The sequence below is a fragment of the Grammomys surdaster genome, unplaced genomic scaffold, assembly GCF_004785775.1.
Source record: "Grammomys surdaster isolate TR1022 unplaced genomic scaffold, NIH_TR_1.0 125974, whole genome shotgun sequence".
Classification (NCBI taxonomy): Eukaryota; Metazoa; Chordata; class Mammalia; order Rodentia; family Muridae; genus Grammomys; species Grammomys surdaster.
The window spans coordinates 4004520-4016450 of NW_021620791.1; the positions used below are offsets into that span (position 1 = coordinate 4004520).

The following is an 11931-nucleotide window of genomic DNA, read 5'->3' on the forward strand; positions in this document are numbered from 1 at the left end:
AAGGAAAGGAAAGGAAAGGAAAGGAAAGGAAAGGAAAGGAAAGGAAAGGAAAGGAAAGGAAAGGAAAGGAAAGGAAAGGAAAGGAAGAAGAAAACGTCCTGTTTGCATCATGTTTGTTTGTTTGAAAGTATCTGCTAATTGAAATCTCCAGGTTTCCTTCAACCCTAATTTCCATGTTACCCATCTCTCCATTCCTCTTTCACTAAGTGCTTTGCTTACTGAATGCTCACCTGGTAGACTCTACAGAAGACTGGGTTACTTGGTGACCTTCCCCTCTGTCCCCTTCAGAGAATTTTTATTCCTATCCATTTCATTCTTTTTCCCTCTCCCCAACCACAAATTGAACTTCAACTTACAAAAGATTTGAACTTTTTAACAAGTAGATATATAACTGGCAAATAAAGCTAAAGGAGTGCGTGCGTGCGTGCGTGCGTGCGTGCGTGCGTGCGTGTGTGTGTGTGTGTATGTAGTGAGGGACAGGGAGGAAGAGAGAGAGAGAGAGAGAGAGAGAGAGAGAGAGAGAGAGAGAGAGAAATAAAGGGTTCAACATGGTCCCTGCCACTTAGTAGAAGGTGAACTTCAGCCCTGGCACACTTGAGAAGGGCTCTCTCACTTTAGCCAACAGAGGTGTTGGCCCTGTTATTCAAAATCAACAAGAAAACTGAGATGAAAACTTCACCTTTCCTCTTTTTTTGTACTCAGACTTCTTAGTTGGGCAGTTATATCTACTTGCTTAAAAATTCTTCAAATGCCATAAGCATTACTTTTTCTCTTAATGTAACAATCTTCAACTCAAGGATTCAGTAGATAGTTTATCTATCATGTAACTCATGGACCCAGGCAGAATTTCATCTTGCAGAAGTTTGTCTAGAGCCTTCAAGGACCCTGCAACCAAACTACAGAAAGGAACACAGAGAATGGCAAAGATGCTTATTCTGCACCAGGCTCCGGGCATGTACAAAGCTTATGCTTATATTCCATCTTTTAAAACCAGGAACCTATCTGAGGACAAGGATATGAGACCTGGCTATGTATTCTCAAGGACAGAGAAATACATTTTACTGAACTTACATCCCCTCTGCCACTATCTTGGTGTACCACAAGGGGTGCTTGAGACCCTTGCCAAATTCACTAAGTGGCTTCAAGCCGAGGCAAAACTGCCAGCCTCGATTCTGGCAAGATCGGGATGGATTCCATAAGCCTGGAGCAAGAACAAATTTAAGGCCCCAAGAGCCAAAGGGAAAGCTGAGCCAAAGGCTACTGTTGGAGAAAGCTGACATTTTAATACCCAGAAGACTGGAGTCCAAATCAGAAATACAAATTGAATTGCAAAGCCAAAATGTTAAGAAGAAAAAAAATGAACAATTTGGGGAAAAAATAAGAACATTTCCAATGGGAATATGAAAGGCACTCAAGCATAATTGGCCCAGGTTCTACAGGGGGTTGTTTTGAGAGACCGAGGGTGTATAACGTGTGCACAGGGCAGGCTTCCCTGAAGAGCTAGGAACAAATATATTCTAGAAGAGTTAGAAAAGATTACAGATAATTGTTGTGGGATGTGTTTTCTGGATGCCCTACCCCTAAGTCCTAACTTCTATGTTGATATTCTAATCCCAAGAATGTGAGATTATCTGGACATCAAGATATGGCAAATAAGATTAATTCATTTAAAATTAAGACAGGGTTCCTAGTATAATACAACTGGTATTATTTTATCATTGCTATTATTATTATTATCAGTATTATTATTATGATAAAATAATCTTTTTATTGATTATCTGGAAATTTTACATAATGTGCTCCATCCTGTGATGCCACCTAAAACCATGTTAATGTCCATGGACAATTATGCCACTGGGGGCCATACATTTAAGAATAGCCTTGCTGCCACCTGAGACCATGGTCTATGCTACTGCCAAGAGGTATGTTGGGGTCCATGGCTCTGCTGCATCCAATGGCTGAGTTGATGTCTGTGGCCCATGTTACCAGCAAAGACTTTGCTGATGTCCATGATCTATGCCATCACGTAAAACCATCTTAATGCTCATGGCCATGCTGTTACCAGCAAAAGCCATCCAGATGTCCATGATCTATGCTGTTGCTTGAAAACAACTGGATTTCTTATAAAGAGAAAATTTAGAAGCATGAATGCATACAGGTGGGATTCCATGTGAAGATAAAGGAAGTATTAGAATAGTGCTAAGAACTCAAGAATTTGGCTCATGGATGACTAGAATTCAGGCAAGATTTATGGAGCACTCTTGGTTTTTAAAACAATCAAGTGTCTATAAAATATCTTGATGTTAGTGTCCAGTCTTCCAGAAATACACAAAAATAAATTTCTGCTGTTCATATGACCCAGTTTGCAGTATTAAGTCTTTGTAATACTATGGGAAAACTAGGAGTGATACTACAGGGTGTGAGCACTATTTGGAAGGGTACCAATGTTACCCATCCTAAAATAGAGAACAACCCTAGGAATGGGTCCAAGTCAACACAGAATAGTGCCTGTGTTCTCCATAAATTCTTTCTTACAGGGTATGTCAAAAGGGTTTTCAAGACGAAGTAGGTGTGAAGGAAAGAGCACAGCCAGTTTTTGAATGCAGTAAACTAGCTTGCCCTCTAATGCAGGGTGAAAATGTTCTATTCCTGAGTGTTGAAATCTTCTTTTTTGACAGATCAATAAGGGGACATAGAACGAATAGTGAAGAAGGAAGAGAATGTTATGGAAGTTCATAAAAAACTCAGTGTTGCCAGGGTGAGAAGAATGAAATCAGACATGTACCCTGAAAGGCTGAGTCCAGGAATGGAACACAGAGACTAGAAAGATAAAGGTAAATTATCTGGAAGTAGAAATAATGCTATGCTGAAAAAAGACATCAAAGAACCTTTTAATAGTCTCAGTACCCATTGAACAAGCTCCACTCTGGTGTCCATTGTAACTAATGTTATGGATATAGGGAATATGAACAGAAAGCAATTTCACTATATTTCCTATAAAATGTATTCAGTGAAAAAAATTATCCCCTACCTTTGTAAAATTATCCCACTACCAACTAGTGCAACCAACTGAGTTTTTCTAATTCCTTTACACCCTCAATATATTCCAGAAATGTTCCCAAAACGCCGTCTGAGATCTTTATTCAGATCAGAGCAACACTGGAATTCTTATGCTTATATCCATGCTAGACTCATTAAAACAGTCATATTGCTGAGGACAACCTGGCCAATTTTTCCATCTCTCCTATGGACAATTAATCATACGTCTTGAGAGAACAACAATCTAAAGCCTATTTCAGATTGCAACTTTCAGTTACAAATGGTACACTCTGATGACTCTTGCTAAATGAAGCCCTCCTTAAAAGACTAAGGTAGGATTCGAGCATTGCTTAGCCCTTCAGAATAGAATTAAGCTCAATATACAAGCTGACATAGCCAGGAAGTCCTCTCCAAATCATCTCCTCACCTGGTGTTTCCATGTTTTTATGAACATGAGACACTCAGGTTGCTAAGTGCTCTTAACCACCAACTCCTCCCACATGTTTTCACTGGGTGGTCCATCTCATTTCAGAATATGGCTATACATTATCTTAGCATTTCAACCAAGACTTTCAGGATAACATCCTTTCATTGAACTTTATATGTGACTTCCCTAAGAGCAAATTCCCTGTTTTTTCATCTACATACCCCAGCCTCTAACACAGTGATTGATGGATTAAACTGAATGGTATCAACAACCATACGTGAAGCATTCTATATAGATATTAAATATGTCAGCTTGGATCAACAAGTGTAAGCAATGACAAACTAAGACCTCAAATACACTCAGAACAAGGAAAACTTGAAGACTAGGGAAAACAGAAGGAAACACAATCATGTCAGAAGCAGATGAACCTAGGTAGATGCTGCCTTTTATTCATCATGGTTAACTGTGCTCAGGGCCAAGATACTCAAAATCTGTCACAGAGCTCGTGAAACATGTCTGGAAAGATTTATTGACATGATATATATGAAGCAACTGAAACAAGGATGGTTATACCATAGGTAAGAATATTGCATTTGAAACTATCTTTTAGTCTATGGGTCAGAGACTGTTAAATGTTTCATGTTCCCTAATACCTGTACCAACCCCATGAGACAGTGAACGAGGTAACCTGATTTTAGCAGAAGAAATTAAACAAATGCCTGACTCAAAATCATACAGCTTGTGAAAGACTGACCTGGACTCTGGTCAAATCTCAATTTCTGCAGTGTCTGCATTGCATCCTCATGCATCTTTAATGAAGGCTTATTGCATGTCTCCTGTTAAGAGACTATATCAGAAAAATGGTAGCAGTTATCAACAAGCAAACACACTTCAGTCTTGTGCTAAAATCAATTATGATTTTCTTTACTTGATTAAAAACAACCCAGTGATTTGGTGAACAAGATATTTACTGAAAATCTCCAAGGAAATGAAGTATGCTAGGCTAATGGCAACATGTGGACAATGCCCTGTGAGGCGATCAGAGGAGACAATGTGTAAAAAATGCTTGGAAATCTAGGATATGGTTAGAAAGGGGTCACCAGTGTTTTGTTGTCTCCCAGGTGATGAGTATGACACACTTGAAGGCTTGAGTCCTCTTATCCTGTAAAGAAATTCCTCTGACTAAAAGTAAAACAGGAATAATGAGCAGGTACTGGAAAGTCAAAAGAAGCTAGGCACTGTGCAAGAGCAACTTACAATTTTGAAGACCCCAAACTCCAGAGGAGTTTTCATCTGGAAAAAGAAATCAGAAATGCCTGGGGGAGACTTTAAGGTAACGTGAAGCTTATCACTGAGAGACCCTGGAACCAAAAACAAGAAGGAACTAAATGTTAAATTCTAACCAAATCCTAAACATGTTATTAACAAGTGGACCATGGGTACTTGGGAAGATGAATCTTTCATTAAATGATGTAGGACTAATTTGTAAATCCAGCATTTGGCTAGGATGTCTCTTAGATAGCTAGAAGGAGAGCTCTCTAAGCTGCAATGAAGCCGATGGGTTGATAACCTCAAGCCCCTCCACAGGAGCCTCAAAAATTTGAGTAGAAGTCACACCCACCTTTTATAATAACAATAATTCCAATGCTACGGCAATAACATCTGTTCTGTGGACATCTCCAAAGTGTGTCATGCCCTATACAAGTGTTTTTCACACTGAACCTTTATCACAACCCTACAAAGTGGATATTACAACCTTCGACCTAATAAAGATCAAAAAAACAAGGCTCAGAAGTATGACATGACTTACATAAAACAACATAGCTAGCAGTGGTAAAACTTGAGATTGCACTCAGGGATAGATAGCTAAGTTCGTATTTCTAAGTTCCTATCAGTTATTGTTACTCTGTTACTCATAGGAGATAGCAGAGAACTGAACTACAAACCAAGAGAAACACATGAACAGAAGGCAAGGTGTGAACAACAGCATAAAGTAGAAAGTATTAAAGTTCTAAAAGTAAATGAGTACCTGAACTCCGTTTCTCAGTAGATAAATGAGCCGAGAAAGTGACTTCACATCCCTATGACTCAGATTTTTTTTATCTTCCACAACTGTTATCAACTAACGTGTTGATAACATGTTATATCTATATGTTTAATGAGTTAATACTGAGCACAAAGAAAGTCTTCCTTCAGCCAAATGGACTGGGATGTGTGTTTATACTTACTTCTCTTCCTGACGTGGCTGTATGTTTTCATTCTAGGCTTCTTCAAGAAGCCATAACGCGCTAGAAGCTATTATCCATAGCATATTTATCCATAGCATGCTTTAATTTTCAAGTCTTACTAAGGACTCAAACTGGAAAATTTCTAAGCACTGTGGTCAGTAGTAACAGAAAAGCCCTTGAGTTCTCCTGTGGTAGTCTGTGACACAAAAGAAGACCATAATATGGACAAGGGCTCATGGTAGATTATCATCAAGTTATCAGCTATGCCTCAGGAGCCATGTGTTCATGATCACCACCGGGTCAGGGTCTTGATGGAGCCAATAGTGTGCTAACTCAGGAAAGATAGCTCTTCTGAACACTCACATGCTTGTGCAGCCCACACATGCCTAAAACACAGAGACTTAACATGTGATTTTAAAACATGGGTGACTGAGAATACAAGTAGTGTGATTAAGAAACTAAATCTCAGGGTTATAATTTTTCAAAGGCAGTAAGAGGAGACTGAAGAACTGGCAGAAAATGTTCAGAGATCAAAATAAAGTTCTACCTGAAGATTTTTAAATTTTCTCAAAATCGGGCTTTTCGAGGCCTGGACAGAACAACTTAATCATAACTTCCATTGGTGAAGAGGAATAATAAAAGTGTGGGTTTTTTTTTTTAAAGAAACAATAGGCAGGGGAAGGGGACTAAGAACATGTAGAAATTATTCAGGTGTATGCCTTTTGTAAAACTTTTTATTGATCCTTTATGAATTTCACTTCATGTACCCAAATCCTACTCATCTCCCTGTCCCTCCATATCCACCCTTGTGACCTCCTGCCCCCAAGAAAAAACAAACAAACAAACAAACAAACAAACAATATTGCTGTGGAAGCTGAGGTGTGTCACACAGCATAACCTTTTGCACAGACAGCTATTCTTGCAAACGTTCATTGCAGTAGTCATTGGTCTGGTTCGAAGTCTCTGGTTTCTGCTACACTATCAGTACTGGGTCCTCACCAGGACTCCTATCAGATATCCTATTGTTCCCCTGTGTCATGGAGATCCTGCAGTGTTGGTTCTATAGGACTGGCTCCTTCATGTGAGGTGACATTTCACAGATGGGCTAGATCATGGGATTGGTCAACTCCAAGGTCTGAATCTGGGCCTGTGTGGTAACTGAGTTGGTCATCCTGACAGCTCTCCCATACTTACACCATTGGGACCTGCTCTCCTGTGTCTCCATCAACAGCGCCAGCTTTACTGTGCTGACCAAACAGGGCGCCAGGATGCTCTCCAGAGTGCTACAGTCAGTATGGGTCTGGGTAATCTCTGTCAATCTCATGCTATAGGGGTCAGATCTTCCACACAGTCCAGATAGGGTAAGGCCAGCTCTACACAGCCCTCTGACATCACCATAGCCCCAGGAGGCAAGGATGCCCTCATGGCCTTTGGTACTAACATGGGCCACAGTCATCAACATAGAGCCCTGCTTTTATAGGTTCATAGACCCAGATTGGCTTCATCATGGCCTCAGGTGGCATTGTAGACTACTCACATCAGTCTGTTGCTCATTACCCTCAAGCCTCCAGTTCTATCTCTCTTCGTTGTACACACACCATTCTGGCTCTCTTTCTCTTTCATCTCTCTGCCTCTTACTAGCTAATCTTAGTAGTACCCATGGCCTCTAAGTGTCTTCTGAAATGGTGTCGAGGGTGGGAGTGGGGTGATCTACTCAAGTACATGTCTTATGCTAGTCCACTGTGATGACAGCAGAAGCTCCAAGATGAAAGAAATGCTGCATTTTCTAAATGCCCTTAAGAAGAGTGTCAGAGATCAGTGCCTGGATCATCCTGGGTCATCCATCATCAGAGAAGCATCCCCTTAAAGTAGATAGGAATAAATGCAGAGACCCATGACTGGACAATTTACAAAGTGAGAGATCTTGGAAAACACATACATAAACGTCATGTCTTCTTTAAATTTCTTCCCTATGAACTCAGGGAGCTTTGTGGAAGAGAAGGCAGAAAGGTTGTAAGATCCAAAGGGGATGGAGAACATCAAAGAAACACAAGATTGGTATATATATGAACTCATAAGGACTGTGGAAACATGCATAGGGACTGCACAGGTGTGAGCCAGGTAGGATTCCTGAGACAGAAATCCCATCTCTAACCAAGAAGCTATCGTCAATTGATATCTGCTTATAACGGAAAAATTAGTTTTCTCCAATGGAGTCTCACTGAGTGTGTTATCCATATGTAAGTATAGGGCCCATACCTAGCAGTAGATGGCCAATACAAAACAAATTCAATGCTGTTTTTTTGTAGACTTTCTGTCTCATAATGCTTTGTTTGGACATCTTTTTGTCTTATTGCTATTTCTTTGCATATATTGTGATTTCTAATTTTGTGAGTTTATGCAGTGTGTTTGTATGTGTGTTTGTGTGTGTGTGTGTGTGTGTGTTTCTTATTTTATTCTGGTTTGTTGGGCTTTTAATGGATATTTATTATTTTGTCTGTTTTCTGATGAGAGAAAAGGAAAAGGCATGGAGTTTGGTGAGCAGGAAAGCAGGGAAGATCAAAAAGAAGATGGGGAAGAAGAAACTGTAATCAGAATATATTATATAAACTTTTTCAATAAATAAAAACATGTCATAAAAAAAAGAAAGAAAACAGAGACCTGAGCTGTGAGGCAGAGACTGGCGAAAGTGCTGGGTTCACTTTGGGAAACAATCGCATGTGAAAGCACAACAAATTCTAAAGCATTCAGTGGAGATCTGGAGGGCGGGCTCAAAATCATGCTGCATACACAGCAATTGAAAGAATGACAGGTGTTCAGTCTGGAAAACTAAGTCCAAAAGAGACCAAGCCAGCTGTCTGCAACATTTGAAGGACTGGCATGAGGATAATACATTCAACTAATGTTCCACGACTTAGGCTCAAAAAAGAGAAGTGACAGATTTCAATACAAACTGCAAGACCAGAAGATGGGTTTCTTGGTAGTTGTGAAGCAGTTGAGACATTTTTCTTGAATATACAGGACCAACATAAAGGTATGTATTAAATGTTCTCCCAGATTGGTTTTATATATAAGACTCCATCATTCTTTGGTTTGGTGACATGAGCTCTTTCCAAAAGGTAGTAACCGTAGATAGTAGGATTTTCAGAGATTGTTGCAGCTATCATATATATTTTTAAGGAACGCTCTGGAAGTGTAGGCTATTGCAAAAAGGAATCCCTTTCTTGATAGTTTTATTTACTCATTCATCATATTCCTCTTGCCTGCCTCATTCTGGTCTACTCGTCTAAGTGTGGAGGCTTTAAATGTTTAAAATTTCAAATTTAAAAAGTAATCTCTGATTCAGGAGCCTTATAATGCAAAGGCTGGAGGTAGGTGATAAATACATATGTCACACTATGCTAATGTCTGCAAAGGAAATAAAACAGCAGGGAAAGAAAATGGAGCAGAGCAGATAAAGAAGAATGTTTCCCTGCCGTGTGAAAAGTCTCTAAAGGAAGACAATCCGTCGGAAATACGAATAGTATTCTGGATGGGCTGCCAAGCAGAAGATCACTCCAGGCAAAGGGAACAGCTAATACAAGATTTGATGATCTGCAAGTGTCATGTAGGTGGAACAGAATATTCAATGGAAAGTGCCATAAGTGATGTAGTCTGCAATGCAGGTAATGGCAGAGGTACCTGTCAACCTTGTAACAGATGTGGGCTTTACTCTTAGTAGGACAAGAAGGCTCAGCAAGTGTCAGAACTAAGAAATGAAGTAATCCAATGCATGAGTTTGAAATCACATTCAGAGAACAGGCCAGAAAGAGAGCCATATAGAACCAGAGTGAGCATTACAAGACTACTGTCATAGATGTAGGTAAGACCTAAGGGTGATTGAGAATAGAGTGTGAGCAATGGTGGGGGAAGAAGTGTGCAGATTCAAAACATTTTTAAAAACATTTTCAAGGCAAATGCATAAGAGTCTGTGAATGATTCTGATGAGAGGACCCAAAGGTGATCTCCAAAGTGATCACTTGGGAGAAAGGAAGAAACATTTACTAAGAAATGAAGGTTGGGCCAGAACAGTTTGAAAGAAACCAGGAGTTCTCATTTGATCACTCCAAATTTGAGATATCTGGTCAAAAAGTAATTTGACAAAGAGTCTAATGACTAGTAGAAAGATTTGGTTTAGAGATACCTTGGTGGGCATTAGCACATAGAGAAAAAATTCATCAAGCATGACGGGAGATCTCTGATGAGGGGCAAGAGGGTCCAGAGAAAGGCAATTCTTGCCATGCAATGAAAAAATGATTCCATAAAGAGTGGGGTGAGCAATGGGGTCAGATGATGAAATGATGGTCTGATAGCTGAATGAGGCCCCTCGAAGACAGAAGATGAAACACAGACTGAGGGCAAGCATTCGGAGACAATGATAAGCTAAACAATGTGGAAGCCACTGGGGATCTTTGCATAATAGTGTAGATCTGGCTTTGCTTTTTAAAAAAGATTAGAAAGATACTAGGAAGCCATGAGTGCAAGTCTGCACAGCATTTGACAGCTCTGTGAGTGTTTGAATAGTAAAGGGACAGTTGCAGGGGACCATCTGGAGTCAATGACAAACTTGAGGTTTCCATTTTTCAAAGACAGTTTGTTGTAGAGAAGAAACATTAATAGCTGAGGTGGAGAAATGACCTATTGATTGATCCATGCTGGCTATTTAATTAGCTAAGAATTTGTACTAATAAGACACTTCCTTTGATTTGACACCCTCAACAGCTCAAAGGCCCAAGGGGCCATGTTGAATGTGTCCCATGCTGAGGTAAGCACAACACCAATTATCTATAATATTCTAAAACAAGAAGACACAGGCCACTGATTTCTTTTAATACAGCAAATACATGAATGAGAAAAATACAAAGATTGAAATTATCCCATCAACTCATTTTCAAAGAATCATTTCTCTAGCCCTGCTTTCTCTCAAAGTAAATGACATTTGAGTCATTGAATTAAAAAAATTGTTTTTCAGGCTATGGTTTCTGTGTCTTTGAGTTTATGGCTATGGGCTCTAAAGGTCATTATACTTATTGAGATGGCCTGGGAATGTCCCATATTTAATCTGAACCATGGAGACTGTAATCCAGAAAAGAAGAGACAGTACATGAGTTAATAACACTGAAGGAAACTTGAAGGAGAGAGTAGTAGCAGGGACATGAATTCATACTGGTTATTGAAGGATATGTACCTGGGGTATACCTACTTGAAGGAAATAAAATAGAATTTTGTTTGGTTGTAGTGGAAGTATTAGTTTTCACAGTTGAAGGCACCAAAGTAACACAAGATGTCTGTGGATCTGATGGCATCTGAGGTGCAACTCTTTGGAGTCACAGCACAGACTTGCCTGCTGAGGATCTACATAGCGTTTCTGCATAGCCACCTGTTTGACCTGACGCAGGCTGTTGAACAGGATATGCTAAAGAATCTGGAGAACATCCCAGACTGTGGAATTAGCCCTTTCCCAATTTCTTAATGCACAGAGAAGTTTCTCTGTTTCATGAAAGGAAGTTTCGATAACCTTCTTGGCAAAATGGAGCAACTGTTTTTGTGGTCGTTTCTTGTATATTCTCCCAAACATCCTGCTTCCTGAAGATAAGTGCCAGGAAATGCATCCTTTTAATGAAGAAGAATTCCAGCTTCTCAAAAATAAAATTGAAGTGCTACATACAAATAGGTTGGATTACACACCAAGCAGACCCTCCTTGCAGAATGAGAGGAGCAAAACACTGTTCCAGCCAAACAGAGAGACTATGGCTTTCTTTGACGAGCTTAAAAATATTGGCAGAGGTTGGAAAACTAGTAGTTTAACTTACTGGTACAGAGTGGCCTAAAATTCCAGAATATTAGAGACAACATAGATAAAGAAAGTAAAAGACTAGAAAGATGTTAATTTCTTAATAGTGAAAAGGGAGAACCTGTAAATAGGTAGTTATTCTTTGTTTACTGTTATATTTTTAGGTTTTCTTCCCCTTCCTTTCCTAGATTCTGCAAAGCAGATATCTTCTAGATAATCATATCTTCTAGATAGCCATATTTTCTAGATAGTCATATCTTCTAGAACTGGAGACTCTAGATCAAAGTTCTGAGGCAGATCTGTATTTATCTGCTTTTTCCCTTCCAGAATTTGAGTTGACCCCCCCCCAATCTGGTAATGTCTCCAGGTCTTCTTTCAGGGTTGTACCCATTCTGTGTTGGGAG

General features: G+C 39.6%; 1 pseudogene; it reads left to right on the top strand.

The window, feature by feature from the left end:
* Positions 1-11017: 11017 nt before the first annotated feature.
* Positions 11018-11623, top strand: LOC114609523 (annotated as a pseudogene).
* The last annotated feature ends 308 nt before the right edge of the window (positions 11624-11931 follow it).